The 13,084-nt window shown below is 37.7% G+C and overlaps 1 protein-coding gene across 5 annotated transcripts in view; it reads left to right on the forward strand.

Moving 5' to 3' along the window:
• The window catches only part of nectin1b (nectin cell adhesion molecule 1b), a 246,888-nt gene that overhangs the window by 173,691 nt on the left and 60,113 nt on the right, over positions 1-13,084 (forward strand). The window lies entirely within an intron of this gene.

Here is a 13,084-nt window from a genome sequence, read left to right on the forward strand (position 1 = left end):
CTAAATTTTTATGACATTACACACACACACACACACACACACACACACACACACACACACATTTGTATTTGCTTTTGAAAAATGGAAAAGATCTGATCAGGATAGAAAAGCTATTGTTACAAGGAACATTCAAATTGATTACTGCAAAATCAGCAGTAATGATAATCAAGTTATCATGACCTCTTACTGCTTTTTACTAAATAAACACAAAAGAAACATTTAAAAAACACTTGAAGGTAGCACAATTATTAGAATTATTAGGCAGCAAAAAGAAAATTATACAACAAGTGCAATATCCCAATACTTGATGCACAGATCTATTTTGAAACACAATATATACACTCACCTAAAGGATTATTAGGAACACCTGTTCAATTTCTCATTAATGCAATTATCTAATCAACCAATCACATGGCAGTTGCTTCAATGCATTTAGGGGTGGGGTCCTGGTCAAGACAATCTCCTGAACTCCAAACTGAATGTCAGAATGGGAAAGAAAGGTGATTTAAGCAATTTTGAGCGTGGCATGTTTGTTGGTGCCAGACGGGCCGGTCTGAGTATTTCACAATCTGCTCAGTTACTGGGATTTTCACGCACAACCATTTCTAGGGTTTACAAAGAATGGTGTGAAAAGGGAAAAACATCCAGTATGCGGCAGTCCTGTGGGCGAAAATGCCTTGTTGATGCTAGAGGTCAGAGGAGAATGGGTGGACTGATTCAAGCTGATAGAAGAGCAACTTTGACTGAAATAACCACTCGTTACAACCGAGGTATGCAGCAAAGCATTTGTGAAGCCACAACATGCACAACCTTGAGGCGGATGGGCTACAACAGCAGAAGACCCCACCAGGTACCACTCATCTCCACTACAAATAGGAAAAAGAGGCTACAATTTGCACGAGCTCACCAAAATTGGACAGTTGAAGACTGGAAAAATGTTGCCTGGTCTGATGAGTCTCGATTTCTGTTGAGACATTCATGATGGTAGAGTCAGAATTTGGCGTAAACAGAATGAGAACATGGATCCATCATGCCTTGTTACCACTGTGCAGGCTGGTGGTGGTGGTGTAATGGTGTGGGGGATGTTTTCTTGGCACACTTTAGGCCCCTTAGTGTCAATTGGGCATCGTTTAAATGCCACGGCCTACCTGAGCATTGTTTCTGACCATGTCCATCCCTTTATGACCACCATGTACCCATCCTCTGATGGCTACTTCCAGCAGGATAATGCACCATGTCACAAAGCTCGAATCATTTCAAATTGGTTTCTTGAACATGACAATGAGTTCACTGTACTAAAATGGCCCCCACAGTCACCAGATCTCAACCCAATAGAGCATCTTTGGGATGTGGTGGAACGGGAGCTTCGTGCCCTGGATGTGCATCCCACAAATCTCCATAAACTGCAAGATGCTATCCTATCAATATGGGCCAACATTTCTAAAGAATGCTTTCAGCACCTTGTTGAATCAATGCCACGTAGAATTAAGGCAGTTCTGAAGGCGAAAGGGGGTCAAACACAGTATTAGTATGGTGTTCCTAATAATCCTTTAGGTGAGGTGTATATATATAGGTGTATATTTATGTTTATATATATTTTGTGTTCATCCGTTATGATCATAACTGTCAATTATCGTATTTAAATATGGTTGTCAATATGGGTGAAACTTATGAGTATATGATATGAGTCAAACAATTATTTGAGTGAACAATAAGAGTGAAACTTTTAACATTATTACTATAAACATGATATAATGGAAGCTTGTTTCCTCATTAACTCACAATTGCTAGAAATAAAGTCAGAATTGTACTATAAACTTGCAATTGAGAGAAAAATGGTCAGAATTGTGAGACAAAACAAACAGTCACAAACCTTTTTTTTTTTTTATTCCTTAGCCAAATTTTATATCGTCAGCAAAGATTTTGCAATAATATTGCTAATATTTGATGTCAGACCTACTTGGAAATTACCAAGTACCCTACAACAGGTTTGATCTGTGGATCCATACATCACATTTACTATTTAACAAAACACAGCGAAAATGCATTTGAAATAATTTGTGGATAACCGTAATGAACTTTTATTAATGCAGACTGCTTTTGAGGGTTGAATAAAGAGAAGGTTGAAACAGTAATGCAGAGCCTGTCATTGTCGCTAAGAAGATTGACACTCCAGAAATGCCAGTGACCCAGCTGGAGTGAACATTTAAGACTTCAGCATTTGTCTCTGAAAGTAGGCCTATTACTCTGCATATCATCCTGCCGGGCTACTGGGTACCATAATGAAAGAAATACCTTTGATACTTTGAGGTCATCACACTTAAAATATTGAAGAAAGAAGCATTTATAAATGCGTCTCTCATTTTGCTGTTAGTGGATGCACTTGATTGCTTAAGAGCATGTTACCTATTTGTTAAAGAGGCTTCCTGATTGCTATGTAGACCTGATTTGTCCATTTCTTGGTTTGAGAGACAGGTGTTTCAATCAGGGCTGATTGCAGGAGGTACATCAGATTAGCACCAGAACCTGTCAAATCCCAAAGCATGACAGATAAACAGAACACTTGACAGTCGGTGGTTTTTAAGCGCACACTTCACAAAACTCAAGGCTACATGGGAACTTGGTAAGACCGAAAACTTTGGCCTTGATGATTACCAGTATCTGTGGTTGAGAAGGTTATTGTAATGATAAGTTACGATTCTGGGCCGTGTTTCCCCCCCAAAAAAACTACAGATCATCTTAGAATTACAGGCTGTTTCCCAAAAGCATCGTAACTGAAGAAGTTATTAAAAATTGTCGTATCTCTTCAAGTGATCTGGAGTAGAGCGCTGAGGAGACAAAAACATATGGGACATCTGCAAAATTGCATCTAATAATATTGCATTTATTAATATTTTATTTACTGTAAAAATATTATATTTGTCTGTATTATATATATTTGTCTGTAATTAAATGATTAATACAATTAATGCAATAAATACATACAAATATGAAAAGTTACATGAATAAGTACGGAGACAAATATTTATACTTTTTATTTTATAAAAAAATTATTCTATTTATTTTAGAATAAAAAAAAAAATCCAAAACAAGATATATTTACTTAACTATATATATTTATAAGATAAAAATACTTTATATTATTATTTTTATTATTTTTTTTTAATTAAACGTAACAAATCTAAACAAATTTATTTACAGGTTTATGCTAAAAAAATATTAAAATATCAAATACTGATCAAGATAATGTTTTTTGTTCAGTGCTTATGGTCAACGATCTTATCCGTAGATGTATTAATTTATCTAGGCAGATTAGCATTATCTTACATTCTTACAGTATGTAAGATTTCAAATGATATTATTAAAGCAGTACTGACAGCAGATGGTGAATCAACCAGCAATATGTGCATCATATAGCACTGACTTTTGACCTGATGTGGTCCAGGGTAACTCAGTCCTGACAGTCTTTCCTACTTTAATTTGTTAAAGGAGAACTCCGGTCAATTTTAACATTGAGCTCATTTTTTTGTAAATTTGGAGTGCTGTCAATACAGAGAACAACGACCATAGTCCATAGTAATCGATTGTCGAGTTCACGCGCATTGGTTTAGTACCTATGATCATGCGCGTGAACTCGACAATCGATTACTATGGACTTCGACCGTAAACAGGATATAAATACAGGTATGTGCGCTGGCTGAATAAACATCATTTTTATTCATATCTTTCACATCTACTGCAGTCAGATTGACCCGCGTTCACTCCGAAGGAATCACTCACATGACCTGTGCACTTGTAATGACACATCAAGGATGTTAAGAGGCTAAAAGCAGGTTTAAAACTTGCCCCATTGAAGTCAACAGGGTGCAAATTTTAAAAAGAGGATAACACGGTGTAGGCAACACCGATTTTTGTCGTTGTTCTCTGTATTGACAGCACTCCAAATGTACAAAAAAATGAGCTCAATGTTAAAATTGACCGGAGTTCTCCTTTAAGCCGAGACTGCCGAAACATATTGCACAGGACTTGCAACCCATTCCCAGCTAAGTATTCCTCGAGACCCTTCCTAAAATGCTCAATTAGCCAGCCAAAATCCAATGTGGCCACTCTTCTTAGAAAAAAATAAAAATGAACTACTGAAGATTAATGTGTGGACATATGTCTTTCTTCTCTGTCATATTGAGACGTGGACACCCTGACTGCTTCCCGAGTGGGTCACATTAGCAACCTTTTAAGTCATGCTTCAGAAAAAAACATTGAATCGTAGGTACTAATTTTTAACCCATACTGAGTCACTTGGATCAGCAAAAGCACCATATTACAGTTTATCCCCATTTTACTTGTGATTATTAAAGTTAGAGGTAATCTGTCCTTCTGAGAGGATAATTAATCCCTCGCAGGAGAGTGTTGGCTTCTGTCCTTCATGGGAATATCGCCCTGGCAAACCAGTGTGAGGGTGCATGAAATCTGGCACAGAATCCACCTGAGTTCTTAATTACATCAGTGATGAAATTATGATGCTCATTTGAGAGACCCTCTCAAAATCCATGCCATTTCATTTTGTGAATTATTTTGGTTTGGAAGCAGAACTAGGCATCAGATGCTCTGAAGAGCGCTGGTCTGTTCAAATGTGCAAAGCATCCTAACCATCCAGTTATTCAAGGACGCTTGGAATTAAATTACATGCAATTCATTTCTTGACTTATAAAATACAATAAAAATGCATTTTGAAGGGCATAAACTAAAAAAAAAATTATATGGTTCTACTGTTCTGCGGAAAAAAAAAGGGGGGGGGGGTCTCATTTAAATAATAAACCTTGAAAAGAAACAAACTTGGTCCCTTTAACACATTCTGTTGACTATAAGTAACGTTGCACCTACATGTCTCCTAACTCTCATTGGAGTAGAAGTAGAGTATTAGTAGACTTATAGGGTTAGGGTTAGAATAAGTTGACGTAGTTGCAAAGTTACTTATAGTCATGTTCATAAAGAGTAATCAGACATTAAGCAGACAGTCTACTAATACTCTAATGACTGCTAGTTGACATGTAGTTATGACGGAAGTCATTGTAAGCTTTTGAGGCTTTTTTAAGGTTTTGGATATTAATTGCTTCCCGACATGTTTAGTAACACTTGAGTCATTACTAGTGGGTTACCATGATCTTCACTGATACTGATCCAAATGACCAGTAATCCCTTAAGAAGTATGTAGTAAAACTTGAGTTATTACTATCCAAAACCTTACAAAAACCTCAAAAGATTACACTGACTTCAGTCATTACTAGAGTTAGTATGCTTTTCACTTTAGAATACTGTTACAAATAATAAGTAATTCCTTTAGAATGATGTAGTAACATATGAGTCATTACTAGTGGGTTACCATGATCTTCACTTTAGAATGAATTATTCATTATGCATTATTCATATTAATTATGAACTTGTATATAGTAGTCCTCTGGGAGGTATATTCATGCGTTTTAAACTAAATGGATGCCTTAGTTTCATCAGCCATTTGCTCCTGGATAACCAGCCCGATCTCATGAAGGGTCTATACCGCAAATTTTATTTCTCGTGCCATTTATATCCCAAAAATAGTTTTTGCGTGCATATGATACGCAATTTTCGCATGCATATGATACGCACTTTATGGCATGTAATACACAAGCACTCCACACCCCTAATCCTACCCAAGGGGTTTACAGTGTGTAGCATATGCACGCAAAAAACATTTTTTGCCGTATAAATGGCACGAGAAATAAAATTTGTCGTATAGATACGCACTTTCATGAGATCGTGTTGGGATAACAGCACATGTAGGACTCTTAGCTGTTTGTTTGCTTCCTTCTCCTGTCCCTCTGTGATTTACTCAGGATGTGTTATTTTCCCTGCCTAAATGTAATTTCTTTTGTTTGCCATGACTGTCATTATTTATGAAGGAAAAATAAGGGTTTTTTCAAATCATCATAATTTAACTTAGTGCTTTTGTTTTCCCACAAGTATCCTGAATTTACCACCCGGCAGTAAATGGAGCACTTGTGTTTGTCGGCAAATGTAAATCACCTCGTGCAGCTGCAATAAGTGTCAAAACGAAGCACTCTGCTGTAGCTCTAACACGCACCCAGTCGCACCCTTTATCTGTGTCAAGAGCCAATCCGCTTCAGCCGTCCCAGTGAAACGACACCTAAGATCGAGTAGTCTGCTGAAGACCTGGCATCTCTCTCGCAATCAATCCACAGGCCTAAAGAGACAAATAAAGCACACTGATTTTGTCTCAGAGGAATGAATTAGGAACAAATGAGGCTCTCTTTCTTTCTCTCTCTATCTCTCTCTCTCTGCCTGTATCGCTGTCTTTGTCTGCTGCTTTGCTTCAGTAACCACTCTTTCTCTCTCTCTCTGGATCCTAGCATTGCAGTGGCTGATAGCTGTGTGACAAAGCCAGAGGCCCCTGGGACTGAGGCCCCAGAGAAGCCTGAATCCCCCACCAGGAAAGTAAAGGCCACGGCCTACTAGTCAACCTCCTTTCCGAATTCCCCCTCATAGAGTCTCTGTGTGGCATGATGGCCTAGCAGCGTCCGTTGAGCTCTGTGTGAGCAGCATTTGAGCATGATTAGGAAATATTGTGATGAATTCCACAAAAGACCAGTGGGGGAGAGTGGGGAGTGTGGTAACAAGGGGCAATTCATAAGATCATCAGATGAACCAATTAGAAATGAGCTGCTGCCATGAAATCACTACTGTACGTGAGCATCGCCATTCTGCATGGAGCGACAATAGAAATCGACAAAAGACTCTTCGTACAAACCCAAGGATTTCAGGCCAAAAACAAAACAAAAAAAGATTTTGCGTCTGCAAAGTAAAATTTCTAACTTTTTAGGTGAGATAAAGTTTAAAAGGTTTACTCTTTACAATAAGGTTCATTAGTTAGCATTAGTTAACTACCATGAACTAAGAATGAACAATACTTCTTCAGCATTTATTAATCTTAGTTAATATTAATTTCAACATTTACTAATACATTATTAAAATAAAAAGGTTGTATTTGTTAACATTCGTTAATGTTCTGTGAACTAATATGAACTATCTATCTATCTATCTATCTATCTATCTATCTATCTATCTATCTATCTATCTATCTATCTATCTATCTATCTATCTATCTATCTATCTATCTATCTATCTATCTATCTATCTATCTATGTGTGGTGACATAATGATTTAATTAATTTGCAAAATATAATCTGGTGTTGATGTTAAGGGATGAGTTGTAGATTTTGGTCTGTATCAGACAAATCAAGGAATTATATCAAAGTCACCAGGCACAAAATTATATATAATATAATAAATGTTGATAAGTCTCAGAAAACATTTCTATGAAGTTATTCCTTATACTTTCAACTAATATTTGTTCAACTTAAGATTTTACTGTTTTGACCAGACCACAAACACAGTAGTTTTTGGATGACTTTGCAGTAACCAAAGACGAAGAAAAGCCTAAATGATGTGTGCAAGCTACAAAATTAAGCTTTTTGAAGTGTGCACTTTCATCATGCACTCTTTTGATAAAAAGTTATTTGTCTAACAATCATTCCTCAAGAGATTTCTCGTTTAGTTTTACTTCTAAAACAAAAACTACTTTATAGTATTAAAGTACCCCACACTGAAAACTATGCTCAATATGCTAAAACATGTCTCCCTGCCTCCGTTGGTCTCTTTTCTCTCCTTGTGTTGCCTTGCAAGCATGTATTTGTCTGCATGTTCAGAATACGTGTCCCTGGTGAACAGTAGTCCTCATCTGCTTGTTGCCGGTGTTTCAGTGGTAGAGCTGTTGCTTCAGTGCTTGTCTATGTTTGTACTTCTGTTAGGAACCTTTTTTAACTTCATTAGATATTAAAAAAAATGAAACTTGCTCAAAAGATGTTTCAAAACATCGATCGCAAGTACAGCAGATTTTGGTGTGATGGTAAGGATATGAATGGTCATGACACTTTTTTTTTTTTTTTTTTTGGAAAAGAAGTCAACACAGCATGATAATTGTCAGCCAATTAACTTTTAAATTATTTGAATAAAATGCAAATATTCTGATCTGTTTGGTAATGACCTAATACAGATTATTATCATTATTAAAAATCTTAATTAACATTTATACACTGATATTTTTTGTATTAAAGTAAAACTTAAAAGTAAAACTATTATAATATATTGTTTATTTGATTTTTTTTTAATCATGCTGAGAGAGAATGTTTTCTCCTCTAAGTGAGGAATGCCTCTTTATCTTGATCTTCCTTATGTTTCTTGATCATTTAAAATTAAGAGTTCATTCTATAGAGAGGATTGTGTCATTCAGTGTGATGTTTATGCACTGATTAAAGTTTAATAGAGTGGTCTTGAATCAAGGTGAAGTACAAATCAAAGTCTTGACACAGAGTCTGGCTATCTTTAAGAGTCTGGCACATCTATAAGAGTGTGTGAACTCAATGCCTGTCAAAGCTTTAACATGACATGTGTAAGAAATAGTCAATTCCCATAATTTTCAGTCCTCATGGAGGCCTAAATGGCACAACGTTTGGTTGCTGATCATGAAAAGCACTACTGGCAGTTCAAAGAGTCAATCACTGAGATTCAATTCTCAATGGATGGGCAGTCTGTGAAAACAGATAAAGGCACAATGCAATAAGTCATCATTTTCATCCCTAGCAATGAGTTTGTGATAATAATTCATTTTATGTTGACACAGAGGTATATAATCGATGCAGTCTATTTCCTTGATTCTAAATGTGTTCCTGTGTACGATAATAATGTGGCACTATTTGATTTTAGAGAGCAGTGTGTGGTATTGACTTCTTACAACAACCAGAGCTGAAGTGATATTAAAGGCTCTGCTGCAATAATTTAACTTCCGGGCACTAGCAGAAAACATGTTACAGTGACAGGGCTATGACAGGGTTTATTATAAGCCCAAAACAACAATATGGATTGGCTTTGGGTTCAATAGAAGAAATTTCACAGGACCTGTAATTATATAGGCAATATATATAGACAGACAGACAGACAGACCCGATCTCACGACAATTCATACATGTTTTACAAGGTGGCTAATTCGTACGAATTCATATGACCTTACTCGTACGAATTTGTACGATTTTTGGTAAATCGTACATATTAAACGAGTTTCCCATTTCGTATGAATTCGTATGAATGACCTAGCCCTGACCCCACCCCTAAACCTACTCATCACTGGGGTTTAGACAAATTGTACGAATTCGTACGAATTTGCCACCTCGTGTTCACTCAAACTGGTCGTGAGATAGCGTTGGACAGACACATACTGTAGATAGATTAGTTAGTTAGTTATCATCTAGTCTGATAAAGGAGACACATCATAATAAGATATGCAATTTAAATATAAACTACTTTTAACAGTAATTCTGAATCACAGAGGATCCTATCTGAGACAAAGAGCACCACATCATTGGCTACTCTATATCAGATTGTGTTCCCCCCCGTTGCATGATTTGAAGTGTCATTAGCATTTAAATTACCAAATAAGATAGTGATCAACAGAGATCAATGGAGGTGCCGGAGACTGGCCTCACTTCACATCCGGCCCACGGAGATTTTTGGACCTGAAGTCATGAAGAAACACAACATAAACTTGGCTTTAGCAACAGGCTGAACTGCAGCTCTGATTGTAAGAATAAAGGCAAACAAACAAACAAAAAAAAGACATCATATTTAAACCCTCTCTTCTTCTCTACGGATTTAGTCGCCCTCGACTGATAGCCTCACTTCCTTTGTCAAAGGATCACAGAAAGTAATTTTCCTTCTTTCTCTGTCTCTCCTCCCTTCTTCCTAACCCTTTCTCATAGATTACTCTTTTCAGAGCAGGGATTAGCTATGTTTTTCTCTCTATCCCTGTCAAATCTCCCCTCTTAAGCTGCCCTGAGCTTTTCGTGGCCAACAGACCAAGAAGAAGGGCAGGTCGTGAAGGTGGCCAGACCTGCACTTCTATGTTTCCTGCCAAAAATGGCTTCATCATCGTTCTTGCGGGTTCAAGTATATGGATGCACCAGTCAACCTGTAGGGCTATTCATGTCAGAATACTTTAAATCCTACCTAATGGTAAACTGGACTCACATTTGCATTAGACATAAATCATCAGTTTGTTTCTAATGCAGTCTGGCATTATAATGCACTCTGTGTCCAAGAATGTGTTTACTCTGAGATTTACATTGGCTTACTGTAAATAATTACTCAGATATTGGAAATCGACGTGCTGTCAAAAAAACCCATCTAAATATGAAGGATTTATTTCTCTACATAATGGCTTATAACTCTTTCCCCGCCATTGACAGAAATTTCCAGACTTCAGTGTTTTCACTGTTATTTGGTGGGGGGCGCTGTGACACATCTTCTGAAAGAGTACTGAATCTCCTGATCAAAAGAAGAAGCAGGAACAAGCGATAGCATATGTAATCAACCTGATATATATATAGGGTGCTCCTCAATACTCAAATTGATGCTTTCTCGTTTCCTCGCTCCTCCGTCCTCCAGCCTGTGACCCGGAAACCCATTGAATTCAGCCATCTTGAATGACATCTCAATTCGTTATTTGCACCGCGAGGAAATGAGGAACGAGGAGTGAGGAAGCTTCCAGAGGACTCATAAGCGAGGATACACAGGTGTATCCTATGCGGAAGTCTTCCTTGTCGAGGAACCTGACACACGTACAAATTCTCCTCCCCCTTCCAGCCCGGTCTCACCCCAAAACGTCACATACTGACGCGTCTTGACCAAACGGCAATATACGACGAAAAGGGTACCCCTAAAACGTCCATATGAGACGAAGACATAAGCGCACCAGCAGCGCCTCTTAGCGGTACCCTAACGCATACCTAAACCTACCCATAACCCGAATAGTCACATACGGACGTTTTAGGGGTACCCTTTTCGTCGTATATTGCCGTTTGGTCAAGACGCGTCAGTATGTGACGTTTGGGGTGAGACTGTGTTGCCCCTTCACATCTGTCACAATGATTTTAATTTATGATTCACCTTTGCAGTTTAAATAAATCATATATCACACATGTATCAACAGGGCATCTTGCCTTATCTTTATCTTTTATTTATTCATTTCTTAAATAACCACAACAAAAGGGCAGATCCTTTGAGCGCAGCTGATGAGTGAAGTGACGCTCGAGTGATCAAGAATATTCCAATATACAAAAAAGTTTTCCTTCGATTCCTCCGTCCTCATTTTCTTTCCTTGCAGCCTCCACTCGCATCCTACAGGGTGAGACGCGAGGAAAGGAAAGGAGGATGCACGGATAAGAAATCAGTAGCACCCTTAGAGAGAGAATCGAAGGAAGTGATATCATGAAGTCTCTGTCTTGAAGGTGGTGTATTTGTGCACTTAATTAAAAGACGTTGATAGAAGGAATAATTTGGCATGTTTACACCTAATGAATGTCGTGGTGTAAAGTCAGCAGTGTTTTTCAAATAGCTTTGTGTGTGTGTGTGTTTGTTTGTTTATGTAATCTAAATGGTTTAATTACATCTAAGTGTCAAAGTCTATAATGATTTTCCTTCTAGGTGATCAGCTAATTTGCTAAAAGCTATTTTCCCTTTAATCCAGTTATTTTCCTTCTTATTTAAAGAATAATTAAGAATCATTGTCTTCAAAAAAATTATACAGAATATGGTGTACAATGTGTGCCATTTAAGCCAATGCAGTTGAAATGCAACAGACCTGATATCACTGAGCAGAAACATGAGTCATTTTCCACTTGCTGTGTCTGGGGCCTTTCTTTCCTGGTGGATTTTAGTTGCCAAATCAATTTTTCAGCTCTGTGATTCATTCCTGGTACACATTTGAATTAAAACCCTATTCTGCGTCTCTGCTTGATGCCTAATAAGGGAAAAAAGGTAAACCACTGTGTACCTCATAAGTCTAATTGGATCAATAATTAGATCAATTTTCTCTATAGAGCGAGCGTGTGAAATTCAGAATGGGATCAAAGAGGGAGTGATCCTTTTCTGCGAAAAGAGATGCTGGAAAGGAGAAAGTTTCTGAATTATTTAGCTGCCTTTCATTATTCTGTCCCTTTGAAGAAAGATAATGGTGCATCTGGAAGTGACGCTGTCTGTCAAGGCTTATCCCTCAGCAGATATCTGTTTCTCTATCTCTCTCACACACACAAACACTCTCTAGCTGTTCTGAAAGCTAGTGAGCTACCTATATAGACAGCATTTGAAATTGTCTCAAAAATGAAAAATCTGTCCTCTATATGACTTTTTTTTGTGAAACACAAAAGGATAATTTTTGAAGAACATTGTGGCTAGTGTTTTCAATATCATGAAAGTGAATGAGGACTGGGAAAGCTCCAAAATGAAAAAAAATAAATAAATTAGTAAAATAAAATACGCCATGCACTATATTCCAAGTGTGAGAAATAGAGTGACATTTAAGTTGCCATTTATGTAAAATCTTGTCATCCAATAATAACAAAAAATTCTTCCTACCCATTATAAATGCATAGAAAGTAGTTTATTCTCTGTTCCATGGAATAAAGACTTTGTTGTGAACTATTCCATTAAGGCTTCATAGGCCCATTCCCAGATGCATTTTGGGGAGAACCTTAAAGCTACTCGTAATGTAATGTAGTTAGACTACAGTCAAGCTACTCTTTTGCAAAAAAAGTTGGCTCTACTACAAGTTACTAACAAAATGTAGTTAACTACATCTTACTTGGGAGCCCCAATCGCCTCTGAGTTGTCGAAAAACGACCAATGGAATTGGCGAACTTCATCTTCCTCTCCAGAGGACAATAGCCCACACTCCAATGCAGCTATCAACAACTGATCCTCATCCAGAGCGCCGAATGACACGCTGTATCTCCCACGAGAAGGACTCGTGCCATCATCTGGCATTTCAGCGAGCTAGAGGAGAGCATGAGCATGAGCTAGAGCATGCTAGAGGAGTCTCTAGGGACTGGCCCGGCGGAAGTGCTCCGTGTCAGAGACCGGACTGGGTAACAGCAGACCGGATTCGCGACCGCAATGCTGACATGGTCATGCTCTCACAGTG

The sequence above is a fragment of the Squalius cephalus genome, assembly GCF_949319135.1.
Source record: "Squalius cephalus genome assembly, chromosome: 6".
Classification (NCBI taxonomy): Eukaryota; Metazoa; Chordata; class Actinopteri; order Cypriniformes; family Leuciscidae; genus Squalius; species Squalius cephalus.